The 19828-nt window shown below is 36.1% G+C and overlaps 1 protein-coding gene and 1 pseudogene across 2 annotated transcripts in view; one reads left to right on the top strand and one right to left on the bottom strand.

The window, feature by feature from the left end:
- The window catches only part of RNF13 (ring finger protein 13), a 183667-nt gene that overhangs the window by 14283 nt on the left and 149556 nt on the right, over positions 1-19828 (bottom strand). The window lies entirely within an intron of this gene.
- Positions 10682-11648, top strand: LOC144579902 (nucleophosmin pseudogene; annotated as a pseudogene).

Genomic DNA, 19828 nt, shown 5'->3' on the forward strand with positions numbered 1-19828 from the left:
GAGAAAATTGCAACAACCAAAGGGATTTTTTTTTTAAAACATCTAGGTATATATCTTGTCAAAACCATTAGAGCATGCCAGAACATGGTATAACAAATAAACCTTTTACTTAAGATGTCAAATCTCATGATCACCAAAAAATTCTAAAGCAAAAATACAGTTAGCCCAAACTTAACTGTTATTGAAATTTCAAGTGTAATGGTTTTATTTTCCAACTGCTTCATGATTTTGGCAGTCTTGTCTTTTTTTAATCATAAAATATGTTTAATGACTGAATTTTGATGACACTAATATTTTATTTATGGTTTTTATTTAAGAGGTTTTGCTTTTATAATAATAATTGCTACTTTGTTGAGTTCTATGTACCAGGCACAATTGTAGGCATTTTTCATAAACTGATTTAAATCTCTCCCACCACACACCTTGTGAAGTAGGTACTATTTAGTTATATTTACACCTGAATGGTTGTTCAGTGAGGTTAAGAAACTTGCACAAGGTCACACAGAATTCCAGCCCAGGTCTATTAGACTCTAAAATCTTGGCACAGTCTTAACTGTTAGGTTGTATTGTCTCCTTAGGTTATGTATGTAGGATTTTTGGGTATGTTTAAATATTCACCTTTGATTCACAGTGTTAAGAAATACACTTAAGCCACTACCTATTTACTTAGAGATGAAAATGTTTCCAAATTCATAAGTCAGAACACATTTTTCTTCAGATATTTAACACAGAGAAGGGATGAAGACCATATTTTATTCCCATCTCCCATGGTTTCATATTTTTATAAACATTTCTAGAATGCTATACAATAGCAGCTATATTCTGCAACTTTAATTAAAGGTCGAACATTTCTTCTATATTCTGATGATGTAGTGATAGTTAGTGCATGCACTAAAACAATCAGATGACTCCACCGAGGGAAAGAGCATTGCATTAGCAACTCTTCGGGGGAAATGTGTTAGTGAATTATTTCATGAATGGAGTAAGAATAAAATGATTGTCTTAGAGGCTATAAATAAATCCATTTAAGTTAAAACTCAAGTCTAGGAATTGATACCTGCTTTGGCCAAATTTTATTTTGGGTAATCTAACTTTAAAAAAAAATCTACCTTTCCCTATAGTATTTTAAATGGTTGTTTTATATTACTCTTTATTGGTTCTAACTTGGTTGATATTATCTATGCAGATTAACCCAAAGCCTTTCTGAATAAAGATTTATCATCCTCAAGAGAAAAACGAATGGCAAATATTGTGCCAGACCTCAAGTACTTAAAAAGCATTTCCTTGTACTAAGTACAGAAGGTTCATTCTTCTTCTTTCATTATTCTTTTTCAGGCCACTAGGAAATGAGGGTGTACAACACCCTTCCAGAGCCAACTTCAACAAAACTCAAATTTATGTACATCCTAGAATACTAGTGTGTTCCAATCAAGAAATTAAATTTTAAAAAACCATCCATCTTAGGTACACTTGGGGCACTGGGCCTACATTATTTTTGCATAAAGCCTAATTGCTTCTAGATGACTTCTGCTTGTTGATTAGATTTGTTGCAGCTCTCAGAGTGGCAAAGGTGACTATAGAAAATCATAAAATATCCTTCAAAACAGTGCATACAAATCAATAATAAAATAATATGATCCCAATAGAAATGTGAACTAAGGGATGCTAGGTTACAAAAGCAGAAATTATGGGTAATTTACCTTGTTAATGTAGAATATGATGAAATTAGTATTATCATATACTGCTAGTAGACTTGAACTTTCAGCAAATTAGTTTGTCTCAAAAATGGTCTTTCCCTTTCTCTTTGACATAGTGAGCTGAAGAGAAGGAGAAGTAGGGGTAGGGTGGGGGGAATGACAAGAGAAGGAGGAGAATGGGAAGAGTGAAAGCCATGAAATGGTAGTGACTGAAAAGAGTATGGTGGTATTTACAAGATAGTGTTTGGAGTCGGGAAGTTGAATTGCAGCCCTGCCACTTACCTTTAGCTGGCTGTGTACCCTCAGGTAATTTACTTGACCTTTCTAAGTCTCATTTTCCTCATCCGTGAAATAGACAGTACTTTCCTAATTAGGCTGCTCTGAAAACTAATTGAATTCATGTATGCAAAGTAAACTGTTTGCTTTTATACTACATAATAGTATGTGTTATATGCTTATAAGACCTAAAATGCAAAATTATCAAAATCTGATTTGGTGCAGTGCCCATCCCAATCCATGTTAATCCCAAATAACCCATTTGATTCAAATAACACTGACTTCAGTAGAAAAAGGCATGGTTCTCCTGAGCGATTACAGCTACAGGCAAATTAAAAAAAGAGTGCCATGATACAGACCAACCTATAGCACCAACTCTCTCAGTCTCCTTCAGTCACAGCAGTACAGACCTTAGGATCTTTATCTCTGGACATGCGGTAATAAAATAGTTCCTTTTCAAATAACTCAGGAAAGCACTGATTTCTTAGGACCCATAGCCATGGTAGTAATTCCTCACCCAACCTGCATCCTCAGTTATTTCATTGCTTTGTGGCCCTTCTGAAAAGTATTCCTTTAGAAGAACTGAGAAATACTCCCTTTTCTGACAGATGGCAGATACAGAGAGTCACAACTTAGCAGAAACCCTGAGTAGAAAACCACCACAAGAACCAGTACTGGTAGCAAAGCCTGAACTGTAATAAACAAATTGCCATAGACTCAGTGTGGACAATTTTGAGAGTTAAAAACTTCCAGGGGACCCAGTGCTTTCGTGAGTTTTACCTCCTGGAGCTCCACCAGGAAAAATCTCAGGTATTGGGGGTAATGGGGAGACACATTCTATTCTGAACAAGGCCTTCCCCCAAGAAAAAATATTTTACCAGATCATAATCTACTGTGGTTTTAGAATCTAACTGACCAACTCCAGGGCAAAACCCAACTCCAGCTAGCTCTAACTTTCTATATGGAACAGAAAATACCCAACTCCAGCGCTCTCCAGCCATCTGGTCCCACCTAATTCTGGGAAAAGAAGTGAAGGTCACTTGTGAAGTTCGGACCTAGGGCCACAGGCTCACTTAAAGACTAACAGGCCAAGCATGGTGGCTCACGTCTATAATCCCAACACTTTGGGAAGCTGGGGTGGGAGGAGCAGTTGATGACAGATGCTCAAGAACAGCCTGGGCAACACAGAGAGACCCCATTTCTTAAAAAAAAAAAAAATTAGCTGGGCATGGTGCTGTGTGCCAGTAGTCCCAGCTATGAGCACAGGAGGTAGAGGCTGCAGTGGGTGAAGATCATGCCACTGCATTCTAGGCTGGGTACCAGAGTGAGAGCTTTACTCTGTCCTAATTTTTTTAAAAGGTTGATATATAATCATAAAATTATAGAACTATACCTCACTACCACAGGACTAATGGTCTGTTTACTGCAACAGACTAATTTACATAGGTCTATTTACTACCAATAGACTAATGGTCTATTTACTGCAATTCTTTCCACCCAGTACATCATGTCCAACTTTCAAGAAAAAATTAACAAAGCATACTAAAAGGCAAAACCACTGCTTGAAGAAACAGAACAGATATCACAAACACAGTCAGATATGGCAGGAATGTTGGAATTATCAGATCAGGAATTTAAAACAACCACAGTTAATATTCTAAGGGCACTACTGGAAAAATTAGGCAACATGCAACAATGGTTGGATAATGTAGGCAGGGAGATGGAAATTCTAAGAAAGAATTAAAAAGAAGTGCTAGAGATCAAAAACACTGTAACAAAATGAATGCATTCGATTGGCTCATTAGTATACTGGACAAAGCTTAAGAAAAGTATCTCTGAGCTTAAAGCACATGTCAGTAGAAACCTACACAACTAAAAAGCAAAGAGAAAAAAGACTGAAAAAAAAAGAACAATATCCAACAATGTGGAACAACTACAGAAAATGTAACACATGCATAATTGAAACATCAAGAAAATTAAAAGAGAAAAGAACAGAAGCAATAAATAAAGTAATAACGACTGGGAATTTCCTGAAACTAGTTTCAGACACCCCACCACAGATCCAGAAAGTTCAGAGAACACAAAGCAGGATAAATCCCAAAAAAAGCAAGAAGAAAAAATAAAGGAAGAGGAGCAAAAAGAAAAAAAGAATGAAGAAAAATGAAGAGAATCTGAGGGAATTACAGCATCAAATAGAAGAAAACATGCATTATGGAAACCTCAGAAGGAGAATCAAGAAAGGGGTAGAGGACCTATTTAAAGAAATAATGGTCAGAAATTTCCCAAATCTGAGAGAAATAGATATACAAATTCAAGAATCTCAGATAATTCCAACCAGAATAAATCTAAAGGGATCAACACTGAGACATATCATCATATTATAATTAAACTGTCTAGTGACAGAGATCTTGAAAGCAGAAAAAAAAAAAAAAAAAAAAAAAAAGCAACCAAGTACATACAAAGGAGCTTATATTAGATTCTAAGCAGACTTAGCAGCAGAAACCCTGCAGGCTAGGAAGTGGGATGATGTATTCAAAGTACAGAAAGAAAAGCAGTGCCAATCAAGAATGCTATGTTTAGTAAAAGTGCCCTTTTAAAAAAAGGAAGAAATTAAGACTTTTACAAATAAAATTTGAGGGAGTTTATCACCACTACTAGAAATATTCTATAGGAAATTCCGAAAGGGCACCTATAAGTTGAAGTGAAAAGATGATTAACAGGAACAAAAAACCCATATATTAATAAAAACCTAAGTCCCAGGCAAAGGTAAATAAATAGACAAATTTAGAACCTGTATGATTGTAATGTAGGTGAGTAAGTCACTTATAAATCTGGTATTGAATTTTTTTTATTCTAGACAGGAACTGGCTCTGTCACCATGCTGGAATGCAGTAGCATGATCTTGACTCTCTGCAACTTTTGCCTCCCAGGCTCAAGCCTTCCTCTTGCCTCAGTCTCCCAAGAAGCTGGGACTACAGGCACTTGCCACCATGCCTGGCTAATTTTTGTGTTTTTTGTAGATCTGAGGTTTCACCATGTTGCTCAGGCTGGTCTTAAACTCCTGAACTCAAGTTATCTGCACACCTTGGCCTCCCAAAGGGATGGGATGCAATTACAGGCATGAGCCACCACTCCTGGCCCAGAATTTTTTTAAAAGCATAAAAAGTAATTATCAATCTATATTAAGTGATAAGCAATGTAAAAACAGGCAATTTTAATGATCTATAATATAAAATGGGATGCAGAGAGATATATAAAGGAGCATGCTTTTTGTATGTGATGTTACTTTGTACGTGATGTTAAATATTTAAAATTTGTCAGTTTAAAATAGATCATTAGAACTTTTAAGATGTTTTATGTAATTACAAGAGTAACTATGAGGAAAGTATCTGTAGAATACATACAAAGGGAAATAATGAAATCAAAACATGGCTAGAAAAAAATCAACAAAAAACAAACACAGCGAGAGGAAAGACAAAGCTGTAAGACAGACAAAAAAACAATGAACAAAATTAATACTAAATCCTTTCCTATCAGTAATTACTTTAAACATAAAAGGATTAAACACACCAAAGTAATACCAAATCCTTTCCTATCAGTAATTATTTTAAACGTAAAAAGATAAACCATACCAAGACATAGATTGATTGAATGGCTAAAAAATTTGAGATCCAACTGTAAGCTGCCTACAAGAAACTCACTTTATATCTAAAAACACATTGGCTGAAAGTGAAAAGGTGGAAAAAGGTATTCTATCCAAATGAGAAACTGGAGAGCAGAACTAGCCATACATATATCAGATAGAATAGACTTTAAGGGGAAAAAAAAACTATCATAAGAGAAAAAGGGAGATATTATATAATGACAAAATGGTAAATTCACCAAAAAGATATAACAATAAATACATATACATCTAACATCAAAGCAGTGGGATATGTGAAGCAACATTGACAGAACTGAAGGAAGATGGCCAGGCACGGTGGCTCGTGCCTGTAATCCCAGCACTTTGGGAGGCCAAGATGGGTGGATCACCCGAGCTCAGGAGTTCAAGACCAGCCTGGTCAACATGGTGAAACCCCATCTCTACTAAAAATACAGTTACCCAGGCATAGTGGTAGGTGCCTATAAGCCCAGCTACTCAGGAGGCTGAGGCAGGAGAATCACCTGAACCCAGGGGGAGGAGGATGCAGTGAGCCAAGATTGCACCACTTCACTCCAGCTTGGGCAAAAGATTGAAAATCCATCTAAAAAAAATTTTTTTTTAAAGAACTGAAGGAATAAATGAGCAGCAACACAGTACTAACAGGCCACATCAATACCTCACTTTCAGTAAGAATAGAACAACAAGACAGAAGATCAAACAGAAGACACAGATGACTTGAATGACTCTTTAGACCAATTGGAACTAACAAACATACAGAACACTCCACCCAACAACAGGGAATACACATTTCTTCTCAAGTGCACATGTAATATTCTCCAACAGAAACTACATGTTAGGTCACAAAACGAGCCTTAAATATAAGAAAATTGAAGTCGTACAAATAAATTCTCCAATCTCAGCACAATGAAACTATAAATCAATAGCAGAAGAACAAGCAAATCCACAAATGTGTGGAAATTAAGCAATGCAGTGTAAAACAACCAATGAGTCAAAGAAGAAATCACAAGGGAATTTAAAAAATATCTGGAGATAAAATGAAAACACAGCATACCGAAACTGATGGAATGCAACAAAGCAGTATTAACAGGAAGAAAGACCTCAAATCAACAACTTAGCCTTACACTTAAAGGAATAAAGAAGATAAACAAAATCCACATCTAGAAGGAAGAAAATAACAAAGATCAGAGCAGCCATAAATAAAACAAATAGGAGAAAAGATAGAAAAAATACAATTAAACCAATAGTTGGTATTTTGAAAAGATGAACAAAATCAGCAAATCTTTAGTTGCAATAACTAAAATGGAAAGAAGACTGAAATAACTAAAATCAGAAAGAAAAGAGAAGATGTTCAACTGATGTCACAGAAATAATAAGAATTTTGAGACTTCTATTAAATTACAATCAAACCAGATAATCTAGAAGAAATGGACAAATTCCTAGAAACATATAGCCTACCAATATTAAATCATGTAGAAATATATGTGAACATATTTTTATTACTAGAGTAGATATGTGAACATATACCTATAACTAGTAAAGAACTGAAACAGTAATAATAATAATAATAAAACCCTCCCAGAAACAACAACAAAAAAGGCCAGAACCAGATAAATTCACTGGAGAAGTCCTTCAAACATTTAAATAAGACCTAACACTAATCCTTCTCAAAGTCTTTCAAAGAACTGAAACACTTCCAAACTCATTCTGTGAGTTCAGAATTACCTGAATACCAAATGAGACAAACATATAAGAAAATAAAACTGCAGCCAAATACCTCTTAAGTATACTGATATGAAAATCCTCAACAAAATGCTAGTAAACTGAATACAACAGTACCTTAAAAGGATTATACACCATGACCAGTGGGACTTATTCATGGAATGAAAGGATGGTTCAACATGTAAAAATAAATCTATTTAATACACCACATTAACAAGATGAAGGACAAAACCACATGATCATTCCAATTGATGCAGACAAAATTCAACAATCCATGATACAAACACTCAATAAACTAGGAACAGAAAAAAAGTACCTCAGCATAATAAAATTCATATATGAGAAGGCTACATTTAATATCACAGTCAACAAAGACTGAAACTTTCCCTCTAAGATCAGGAATAAGGCAAGGATGCCCACACCACTACTATTCAACACAGTACTAGGAGGTCTATCCAGAGCAATTAGACAACAAAATGAAATAGAAAACATAGATTGGAAAATTAGTAAAATCAGTTCCCTTCACAGATGACATGTTTTATAAAAACTGTTAAAATTAGTAAATTCAGCAAAGTTACAGGATGCAAAATCAAAGTTTAGAAACTGCATTTCTATACACTAACAATCAATTTACAAAGGAAATTATCCCCCAACCAAAGGAGCTTGAAAAAAAAGAAATTAAGAAAACAATTCCATTTACTATAGCAACAAAAAGGATAAAATAGGAATGACCTCAACTAAGAAGGTAAAAGATTTCTACACTACACTACACTATACTACACCACACTACACTACACTACTTTGATTTCTTACAAGAAATCAAAGAAGATAGAAATAAATGGAAAGATATTCCAGGCTCATGGATTGTAAGACTTGACATTGTCACACTGTCCATGCTACCCACAGTGATCTAAAAATTCAATGTACTTCTTATCAAAATACCAATTACATTTTTTGCAGAAACAGAAAACAGCATCCTAAAATTCTCAAGGGACTATGAATAGCCAAAACAATCTTGACAAAGAACAGAGTTAGAAGACTCATTTCTAACTCTGATTCAAAACATTCTACACAGCAATAATTAAGATGGTATGGTATAAAGATAGATATATACACCAATGGAACAGAATTAAGAGTCTAGGAATAAACCCTTATATATATGGCCAAATGATTTTTGACAAGGATGCCAAGACTACAGTGAATAAAAGACAGTCTCCTTAACAAATGGTGCTGGGAAAACTGGGATATCCACATGCAAAAATAAGTAAAATAAAAATTAAGCTGGACATTAACTTATATCATACATAAAATTAACTCAAAAGGGATTAAAGACGTAAACATAAGGCCTAAAACTATTAAACTTCTAGAAAAAAATACAGAGGAAAAAGTTCATGATACTGGATTTGAGAATTATTTCTCAGAAGTGACACCATAAGCACAAGGAACAAAAGAAAAAAATAGGCAAATGGAACTATGGGAAACTTTTGTGCATAAACAGACACGATCAAATTATGGACTGGGCAAAAATAATTGCAACTCATGTATCCGATTTGGGGTTAATATCCAGACTATATAAGGAACTTCTAAAACTCAACAGTAAATAAATAAATAAATAACCTAATTTAAAAATGAGAAAATGACTTCAATAGAAAACTCTCCAAAGAAGATATACGACTAGCCAATAAATACTTGAAAAGATGCTTGTCATCACTAATCATCAGGGAAATGCAAATCAAAACAATGAGACATCAACTCATACTCACTAGAATGGTCACTATCAGAAGAGCAGAATATAAATGTTGAGCATGTGGTGAGCCCTTGTGCACTGCTGATGGGAATGTAAAATGGTGCAGGTAGTACGGAGAGCAGTAGAGATACTTCAAAAATTAAAAGTACAGTTAGAATATGATTCAGCAATTCTACTTCTAGATATATATCCAAAAATAATTCAAAGCAGGATCTAAAAGATAAATTTTCACCCATGTTCACTGAAGGGGTAGAGTAAAATAGACAAGGGGTAGAGTGAAAACAATCTAAATGTCTATTGACAACAGATGGAAAAGGAAAATATGGTATATACATAAAATAGAATAGTATGAAATCTTCAAAAAAAAAAAAAGAATATTCTGTCACATGCCTCAACATAGGTGAACCGTGAGGGCATTATGCTAGTCAAAATATGCCAGTTGCAAAAGGACAAATGCTGTATGAATCCACTCATAAAAAGTATCTAAAGTAGTCAAATCATAGAAAAGAAAAAGCAGAAATGTGGTTAGCAAGGGCTGGAGGGATGATGAGGAGGGAATTATTAGTGTTTAGTGAGTACAGAGTCTTACTGTTATAAGATTTAAAAAATGCTAGAGATCAGTTGCACAATACTGTGAATATACCTAACACTATTGAACTGTACACTTAAAAATGGTTAAGATTGTGAATTTATTAAGTGTTTTTTGTACCACAATAAAAAATGCAAGCAAAAAAAGATGAAGAAAAAATAAAAACTTTCATAAACATAATTTGAGGTAATTTTTACCAACAGAACTGATTTGTGAGAAATGTTAAAAGAAGTTCTTTAGAAGAAAAATGACATGGGTTAGAAACTAGATCTACATAAAGGAAGGAAGAGTCCTGGAGAAGAAATAAGTAAAATTAAAATAAAAACTTCTACTTTTCTTATTCTTACTTGATTTTACTTGTGAACAAACGAATGGCAGTTTGTTCAAAATAATAACAGCAATAATAAATTATGTATGCTATGTATGTATGTATGTATGTATAAGTGAAATGAATAACAGCAACGATACAAGGGATGGAGGGTAGAAATTAGGAATATTCTGTTATTATAAGGAACTTGTACTACCCATGAAGAAGTATAGTGTTATTTGAAAGTCAAATTGGATTAGTTGTAAATATACAGTGCAAGCCCTAGGGCAACCACTAAAAAAGAAAACACACATACATAAATAATATTAATATGCTAAGAAAGGAAAGTGGAATCATATGAAATGCTTAATTAAAACCACAAATTGTGAAAAAAAAAGTAAAACAAAAACAGAAACAAGGGCAACAAATACAGAACAATGATAAATATAATAGCTATTAATCTAACTATATTCATAATCACTTTAGATGTCTATGTCCTGAATACACTAATTAAAAGACAGATTGCCAGAATGGATCAGATTAAAAAAATAAGATCAGCTATATTTTCTCAAAAAGAAACCACTTTAAATATTAAGACACATCCCTGCTGTGATTCTGTCCTGTGCAGCTGTTCTCTGGGGCTGCAGTCATTTATCTCCATTTGCCTCCTCTACCACCTAAGTGCATGCCACCACCCCGGTGGACATGGACATTAGCCCCCTGAGGCCCCAGAACTATCTTTTCAGTTAGTTCTGAAAGGCCAAAAAAGATTATCACTTTAGGTTGATAATGATGAAAATGAGCACCAGTTATCTTTAAGAATGGCCAGTTCAGGGGCTGGTGCAAAGGATGAATTGCACATTGCTGAAGCAGAGGCAACGAATTACGAAGGCAGTCCAATTAAAGTAACACTGGCAACTTTGAAAATGTTTGTACAGCCAATGGTCTCCCTTGGGGGCCTTGAAATAACACCTCCAGTGATCCTACAGTTGAAGTGTGGTTTGGGGCCATTGCTTATTAGTGGACAGCACTTAGTAGCTGTGGAGGAAGATGCAGAGTCAGAGAAGGAAGAAGCAAAGTCAGAAGATGAAGAGGAGGAGTATGAAACTCATAAGTATATATGGAAAGCAATCTGCCCCTGGAGGTGGTAGCCAGGTTCCACAGAAAAAAGTAAAACTTGCCACTGATGAAGATGATGATGATGATGATGAAGATGCCAATGATGATTTTGATGATGAGGAAACTGAAGAAAAAATGCCAGTGAAGTAATCTATATGAGATACTCCAGCCAAAAATGCACAAAAGTCAAATTGGAATGGAAAAAACTCAAAACCATCAACACCAAGATCAAAAGGACAAGAATCCTTCAAAAAACAGGAAAAAACTACTAAAATACCAAAAGGACCTAGTTCTGCAGAAGACATTAAAATGCAAGCAGTTCATCAATTATGTGAAGAATTGCTTCTGGATGACTGACCAGAAGGCTATTCAAGATCTCTGTCAGTGGAAGAAGTCTCTTTAGGAAAACAGTTTAAACAATTTGTTAAAATTATTTCATCTTATTTCATTTCCGTAACAGTTGATATCTGACTGTCCTTTTTATAATGCAGAGTGAGGACTTTCCCTATTGTGTTTGATAAATGTTGTCCAGGTTCCATTGCCAAGAATGTGTTGTCCAAAATGCCTGTTTTTAAAGTTGGAACTCTTTCCTTTGCTTGGTTTTCAGTATGTATGGAATGTTATGATAGGACATAGTAGTAGTGGTGGTCAGACATGGAAATGGTGGTGAGGCAAAAATATACATGTGAAATAAAACTCAGTATTTTAATAGAGTTAAAAAAATTAAGACACATAGATTCAAAGCAAAGATATTGACAAGAATATCATGTAACACCAATCCAAAAAATGTTAAAGCAAGCATATTTTCAGATAGAGCAGACATCTGGGCAAGAAAAATCATTACAGATAAAGAGAGAAATTACATAATAATAAAGGGATCAATTCTCCAAAAAAAAGTAACAATATGGCCAGGAGTGGTGGCTCATGCCTGTAATCCTAGCACTTTGGGAGGGCGAGGTGGGTGAATCACTTTAGGTCAGCAGTTGGACCAGGCTGGCCCAACATAGTGAAATTCTGTCTTTACTAAAAAATACAAATACTAGCTGGGCATGGTGGTGTGCACCTGTAGTCCCAGCTCCTCGGGAGGCTGAGGCAGGAGAATTGCTTGAACCCAGGAGGCAGAGGCTGCAGTGAGCCGAGATCGTGCCATTGTACTTCAGCCTGGGTGACAGAGCAAGAGTAAAAAAACTCTATCTCAAAACAACAACAACAAAAAACAAAAGAAAAAACCCATGCGCGCACACGACACACACAATATTTAATGTGTATGCGCCTAATAACAGAGTGCCAAAATATATAAGGCAAAAACTGATAGAACTGCAAGGAGAAACAGATGAATCTGCTATTACAGTTGGAGACATCGACACCCCCCTATCTGAAATGGACAGATCCAGCAGGCAGGAAATGAATAAGGATACAGTTGAACTTAACATCAGTACCAGTCAACTGGATTTAATTGACATACAGAGTACATCATCCAACAAGAAGTAGAATATACATTCCTTTCAAGCTCACATGGAACATTCATCCACTGAGAGACCACATTCTGGGGCATAAAGGATACTTTAACAATTTTTTTAAAAATAAAAATCATACAATATTACCACTCAGACCACAATGGAGTTAAACTAGAAATATATAAATACCAATAGCAGGAAAATTCCAAAACGTGGAGATTTAAAAAAACACTTCTGAATAACAAGTAGGTCAAAGAAGAAATCTTAAGAGAAATTTAAAAATATTTTGAAAATAAGGATACAACATATCAAAATCTGTAAAATGCAGTGAAGTTACCAAAATAGCAGAATAGAGGCAATCTGAAAAAAATGAGAAACAACTATACAGTGACAACATTATCACCACCAATATTCCAGAACTCAAAACTGAGGTTGTGACAATCCTTGGTGTCACAAAGAAGTGAAAAATTATGGGTAGAAGAGAGAATGGACTTCTTCATCCATGATGCTCCGCTCCTAAGTTGTTAGGCACTGGATAAAAAAAGTCTCCCGAGACTCATGGTTCCTATCCTGGAGAAACTGAGACTGAGGTAGACAGATAGCTTCTCCACCACCTAGGGTTACTTTGCAGGAAAGTGATTCCTGCCTTAGCCCAAGGAAGCATTGCTAGTGCCTTTTGGGAAAAAAATCTGAGGACAGCTATGGACAATCATGGAAGTAGGGCTAGGAACTCCAGCAAAGGAAACCTGGGGCTGCTCTTTATCTCTCAGCCAAAGGAGATGCCAAATCAGAGAGAAAGTAGATCAGCAGCAGTAGAAGTCACATTCCATGGGTCCTCTGGGCACAAACTCCTAGGTAATTCCCTTCCCTGCCAACCTCAGCCAGGGAATCCCCTTTTGAATATCCCCCTAACCCAAGATGAAAGTGCACTAAACTTTTGTGAAAGCTACGCAAACCTGGGCTTAGGGTGCCATCTAATGCTGAAAAGAAGGCAGTGATCTAAGTCTAAGGGAATAAAACAAACCACATACACACCTGAAAGACCAAACCAAGGCAGACAGCAATAACTAGAATAACATATCAATGTGAAGACATACATGGACATTTGTAAGAAACAACATCAAACAGGGAACCACAACCTTCCTGAATGTACAAAGCAAGGAGCTAGTGACTGACCCTACCAACTTGAGACAAAGATGTGTAAGCTCTCTGATCAAGAATTCAAAATAGCAATTTTGAAGAAATCTGGGGAACTCCAAGATAGCACAGTAAAAAACTTTAGAAACTTAATCAGAAAAATTTAACAAAGAGATTTAAAAAATTAAAAAATAGAAGTCCTGGAACTGTGAAATACATTGGCTGAACTGAAAATGCATGAGGGTTTTGACAGTAGAATTAATCAAGCAGAAGAATCAGTGAGCTCAAGGACAATTTGAAAATACATAAAGAGAGGACACATAGGAGAATAAAAAGGAAGAACACATGTGAGATCTAGAAAATAGCCTAAAAAGAGCAAATTTAAGAGTCACTGGCCTACAAGACAGAGTTAAGAAAGAACAAAGGGTAGAAAGCTTATTCAAAGAAATAATAACACAAAACTTTTCAGATCTATAGAAAAAAATAAATATCCAGGCATAGGAAGGGCAAAGAATACAGTACCCAAGAGATTAAACCCAAATAAGACTACCCCAAAGGCATACACTAATCAAATTCTTAAAGGGCAAAACCAAAAAGGGAAGTCTAAAAGCAGGAAAAAATGAAGCAGCATAACATATAAAGAGCTCTAAGTCATCTGGACATCCAGTGGAAACCATACATGACTGAAAAGAGTGGGATGACATATTAAAAAGCTAAAGGAAAAAAAGAAAATAAAACCCTGCCAATTGAGATTACTATACCCAGCAAAGCTATCCTTCGACCATAAATGAGAGATAATAACTTCTGAAGACAAACAAAAGCTAAAGGAATTTCATCTTATAAAAAATGTCAAAGCTAGTTCTTCAATCTGAAACAAAAGACACATGCAACAAAAAAATACCTGAAGTTATAAAAGTATTGGTAAAAGTAGGTAGACAAATTTAGAAAATCTAATACTGTAGCTGGTATCTCTAGTATGAAGACTAAACCTACTAAAATAAAATAATAAACTGTTAAAAGTTAAGTAATATAAAAAGATGTAAATTGTGTCAACGAAAGGTCAAAACGAGTGTCAGGGGGATGAAATAACAATGTAAAGTTTTTTGTTTTTTTCTTTGTGATCAACATTGAGTTCTCATATATTCAGAATAACTTATAAGATGTCTTTTGAAAGCCTCATAATAACCACAAAGCAAAACACCTATAATAGGTAACACTAAAAATAAAAAGCAAGTAATTAAAACATACTACCAGAGAAAATTATAAAATCACAAAGAAAGAAGAGAGGGGGAAGGGCATAGGGAGGGGGAAGGGAAGGGGGAGGAGAGAGGAGAGGGAGTTATAAAATAACCAGAAAACAAACAACAAAATGACAGGATTAAGTTCTTACCTATCAATAATAACAATGTAAATGAACTAAATGTTCTAATTAAAAGACACAGAGTGATAAAATGAATAGAAAAACAGAACCCAATGATATGCTGCCAGTAAGAAACACTTCACCTATAAAGACACAAACACTGAAAGTAAAGGGGTGGAAAAAGAGATTACATGAAATTGGAAAACAAAAAAGAGCAAGAATAGCTGTATTTATATCAGATAAAATAAACTATAAACACTATAAAAAGAGACCAAAGACATCACTATATAATGATAACTGACATTTGCAAAACATTTCATCCAACTCTGTGGAATATACATTCTTCTCATCAACACATGAAACATTCTCCAGGACAGATCACATTAGGAGAAAAAACAAATCTCAGCAAACTCAAAAATGTCAAACTTATATCAACTATCTTTTTAGACCATGGTAGAATAAAACCAGATTTTTATTCTTTAAAAAAAAAAAACAACTTTGGGCTAGGTGTGGTGGTTCATGCCTGTAATCCCAGCAATCTGGGAGGCTAAGGCAGGCAGATCACTTGAGTCCAGGAGTGCAAGACCAGCGTTGGGAAACATGGTGAAACTTCATCTCTATTAAAAAAATACAAAAAATTAGCTTGGCATGGTAGTGCATGCCTGTACTCCTAGCTGCTTGGGAAGTGGAAGCTGCACTGAGCTGAGACTGTGCAACTGCACTCCAGCCTTGGGCAACAGAGTTAGACACTGTATTAAAAGAAAGAAAGACAGAAAGAAAAAGAACTTTGAAAACTATAAATAAGTGAAAATTAAACAACATGCTCCTGAGTAAAAAATTGGTCAATAAAGAAATTAAAAAGGAAATCTAAATTTTTTTTGGGCAAATGAAAATGGAAACAGCATATCAAAGTCTATGGGACAAGCAAAAGCAATACAAAGTAAGAAGTTCATAGCCGTAAGTGCCTCCATCAATAAAAAAGAAAAATTTCATATAAACAACTGAACAATCCACTTCAAGGAACTAGAAAAATAACAATAAATAAAATCCAAAATTTGTAGAAATAAATAATATGGATCAGAGCAGAAATAAAATTGAAACTGAAAAAATACAAAAGGTAAATGAAAGAAAAAAATGTGGGCCGGGCGTGGTGGCTCACGCCTGTAATCCCAGCACTTTGGGAGGCCGAGGAGGGTGGATCACGAGGTCAAAAGATTGAGACCATCCTGGCCAACATAGTGAAACCCTGTCTCTACTAAATACAAAAAAATTTAGCCGGGCATGGTGGCACATGCCTGTAATCCCAGCTACTTGGGAGGCTGAGACAGGAGAATCGTTTGAACCCAGGAGGCAGAGGTTGCGGTGAGCCAAGAATGCGCCATTGCACTCCAGCCTGGGTAACAAGAGCGAAACTCCATCTCAAAAAAAAAAAAAGAAAGAAAGAAAGAAAAAAATGTTTTTTGGAACGATAAGGCCACATATCTTTAGCTAGACTAATAAAAAAAAGAGAAAACACGTAAAGTATAAATGAAAACAAGCATTACAACCAGTACCTAGAAATATAATGATCATTAGAGATTTTATGAATAACTATATGCCAACAAATTAGATAACCTAGAAAAAACGGACAAATTTGTAGACATATAACACCTATCAAGACTGAACCATAAAGAAATAGAAAGCCTGAACAGACCAATAGCAAGTAATGAGACTGAAGCATAATAAAAAGGCTCCCATCAAAGAAAAGCCCAGGGCTGGCTGGCTTCACTGCAGAAAACTACCAAACATTTAAGGAAAAAGTAACAACACCTTTACTCAAACTATTTTAAGAAACTGAAGAGGAGAGAATACTTCTAAAATTATTCTATGAGGCAAACATTACCCTGATACCAGAACCAGACAAGGACAAAAAATAAAAATAAAAACAGAGAGTGAGAGAAAACTAGAGGCCAGTATCACTGATGAACACAGACATAAAGATCCTCAACAAAATACCAGCACTCCGAATTCAACACATGTTAAAAATACATTCACCATGATCAAGAGGGATTCATCCTAGAGATGTAAGGATGTTTCTAAATACAAAAATCAATAAACATGATACATCACTTTAACAGAATCAAAGAAAAAAATATAGCTTCAGTATATGTTTAAAAAGAATTTGATAAAATTCAATATCACTTCATGATAAAAACTATCAAAAAACTGGGTAGAGAAGGAACAGAACACAAAATAAAGGACAGATATGACATACCCACAGCTAACATCATTCTGAATAGAAAAAAAACCTGAAAGCCTTTTCTGTAAGATCTGAAGACAAAAATGCCCATTTTTACCACTTTTATTCAATATAGTACTGAAAGTCCTACCCAAAGCAATTAAGCGAGAAAAACAAAGAAAGGGCTTCCGGCCAGGTGCAGCGGCTCATGTCTATAATCCCAGCACTTTGGGAGGTAGAGTTGGGTAGATCATCTGAGGTCAGGAGTTCGAAACTAGCCTGGCCAACATGGTGAAACCCTATCTCCACTAAAAACAAAAAAAATTACTCAGGCATGGTGGCACATGCCTGTAATCCCAGCTACTCAGGAGGCTGAGCCAGGAGAATCAGGAGGCAGAGGTTGCAGTGAGCCAGGATCACGCCACTGCACTGCAGCCTGGGTGACAGAGTAAGACTTTGTCTCAAAATAAGAAGAAAAGAACTTCTTTCCTTTCCAGTCATATTAACCTTGTTCACAGATGACTTGATTATATATTTTAAAAACCAAAGAAAACTCATCAAGAAACTGTTAAGAGGCTGGGTGTGGTAGCTCATGCCTGTAATCCCAGCCCTTTGGGAGGCCAGGGCAGCTGGATCACTTGAGGTCAGGAGTTCAAGACCAGCCTGGTCAATATAGTGAAACCCCATCTCTACTAAAAATACAAAAATCAGCTGGGTGTGGTGGTGGGTGCCTGTAATCTTGGGAGACTGAGGCAGGAGAATTGCTTGAACCTGGGAGCCAGAAATTGCAGTGACCTGAGATTGCACCACTACACTCCAGTCCGGGCGAGAAAGCTAGACTCCATCTCAAAAAAAAAAAAAAAAAAAAGAAGAGAGAGAGAAACTGTTATAAGTAATAGCAAATTCAGTAAAGTTGCAGGATACAAAATCAACATACAAAAATCAGTAGCATTTGTATATGCCAATGGCAAACAATCTGAAAAATAAGAAAGTAGTCTCATTTACAATAGCTACTAATATGGTTTGGATATTTGTCTCCTCCAAATCTCATGTTGAAATGTGATCTCCAATGTTGGAGGTGGGGCCTGGTGGAAGGTGTCTGGGTCATGGGGGTAGATCCCTCATTAGTGGCTTGGTGCCATTCTTACAGTATTGAGTTCACACTCTACAAGTTCACATGAGATCTGGTTGTTTTAAAAGAGCCTAGAACTTTCTCCTCTCTCTCTGTTTCAGGGCTCACAGAGCCCTGAAACATGGGCTGAAATATGGGCTCTCCATGTGACATGCCTGCTCTGCCTTTCACCTTCCATCAGGATTAGAAACTTCCTGGGGTCCTCACTAGAAGCAGATGCTAGCACTATACTTCCTATACAGCCCATAGTACCATGAGCCAAATAAACCTCTTTTCTTTATAAATTGCCCAGCCTCAGGTACTTCTTTATGGCATTGTGAATGGACCAATACAGAAAATTGATACCAGGAGCAGAGTGTTGCTATAAAGATACTGAAAATGTGGTGGCAGCTTTGGAACTGGATAAGGAGCTCACGCCTGTAATTCCAGCACTTTGGGAGGCCGAGGCAGCTGGATCACTTGAGGTCAGAAGTTCAAGACCAGCCTGGTCAACATAGTGAAACCCCATCTCTACTAAAAATACAAAAATCAGCTGGAACAGGCAGATGTTGGAAGAGTCTGGAGGTCTTGAAAGAAGACAAGAAGATGAGAGAAAGTTTGGAACTTCTTAGAGACTGGTAAGTGGCTATTACCAAACTGCCAATAGAAATATGAAAAGCTGATACTGATAACATCTCAGATGTAAATAAAGAAGTTATTGGAAACTGGAATAAAGGCCACCTTTGTTATGCCCTAGCAAAGAACTTGGATGCATCTGTCAATGTCCTAGGGATCTGTGGAAGTTTGAACTTATGAGTGATGACTTAGGGTATCTGGCAGAAGTCTCTAAGCAGCAATGTGCTCAAGCAGTAATGTGGCTGCTTCTAATAGCCTATGATCAATTATGGGAGCAAAGAAATTACTTAAAGTTGAAACTTTTATTTAAAAGGGAAGCAGAGTGTAAAAATTTGGAAAAATTTAGAAAATCTAGCCATGTGATAGAGAAGGAAACAGTATTTTCAATAGAGGAATACAAGTAGGCTATGAACTAACCACTTGCTAGATAGATTAGCAATACTAAAAGGAAGCCAAGTGCTAATATCCAAGACAATTTTTTAAAAAAGTCTCAAAAGGCAGCCCCTCCCATCACAAGCTCAGAGGCCTAGGAAGAAAGAATGGTTTAGTGGGTCAGGCCTCCAGAGCCACTGCCCTGCACCACCTTAACAGGCTGGTCCCTACATCCTGGCTGCTCTAGCTCCAGCCTCAGCTCTAAAGGATCCCAGTACAGTTTGGAGCACTGCTCTGGAAAGCACAGCTATAATCCTTGGTGGCTTCCATGTGGTGTTAAGGATGTAGTTGTACAGCATTCAAGAGTGAAGACAGCTTGGCAGCTTCCAACCTAAATTTCAGAGGATGTATTACAAAGC

Source organism: Callithrix jacchus, chromosome 17 (genome assembly GCF_049354715.1).
Source record: "Callithrix jacchus isolate 240 chromosome 17, calJac240_pri, whole genome shotgun sequence".
In the NCBI taxonomy this organism is placed as follows: Eukaryota; Metazoa; Chordata; class Mammalia; order Primates; family Cebidae; genus Callithrix; species Callithrix jacchus.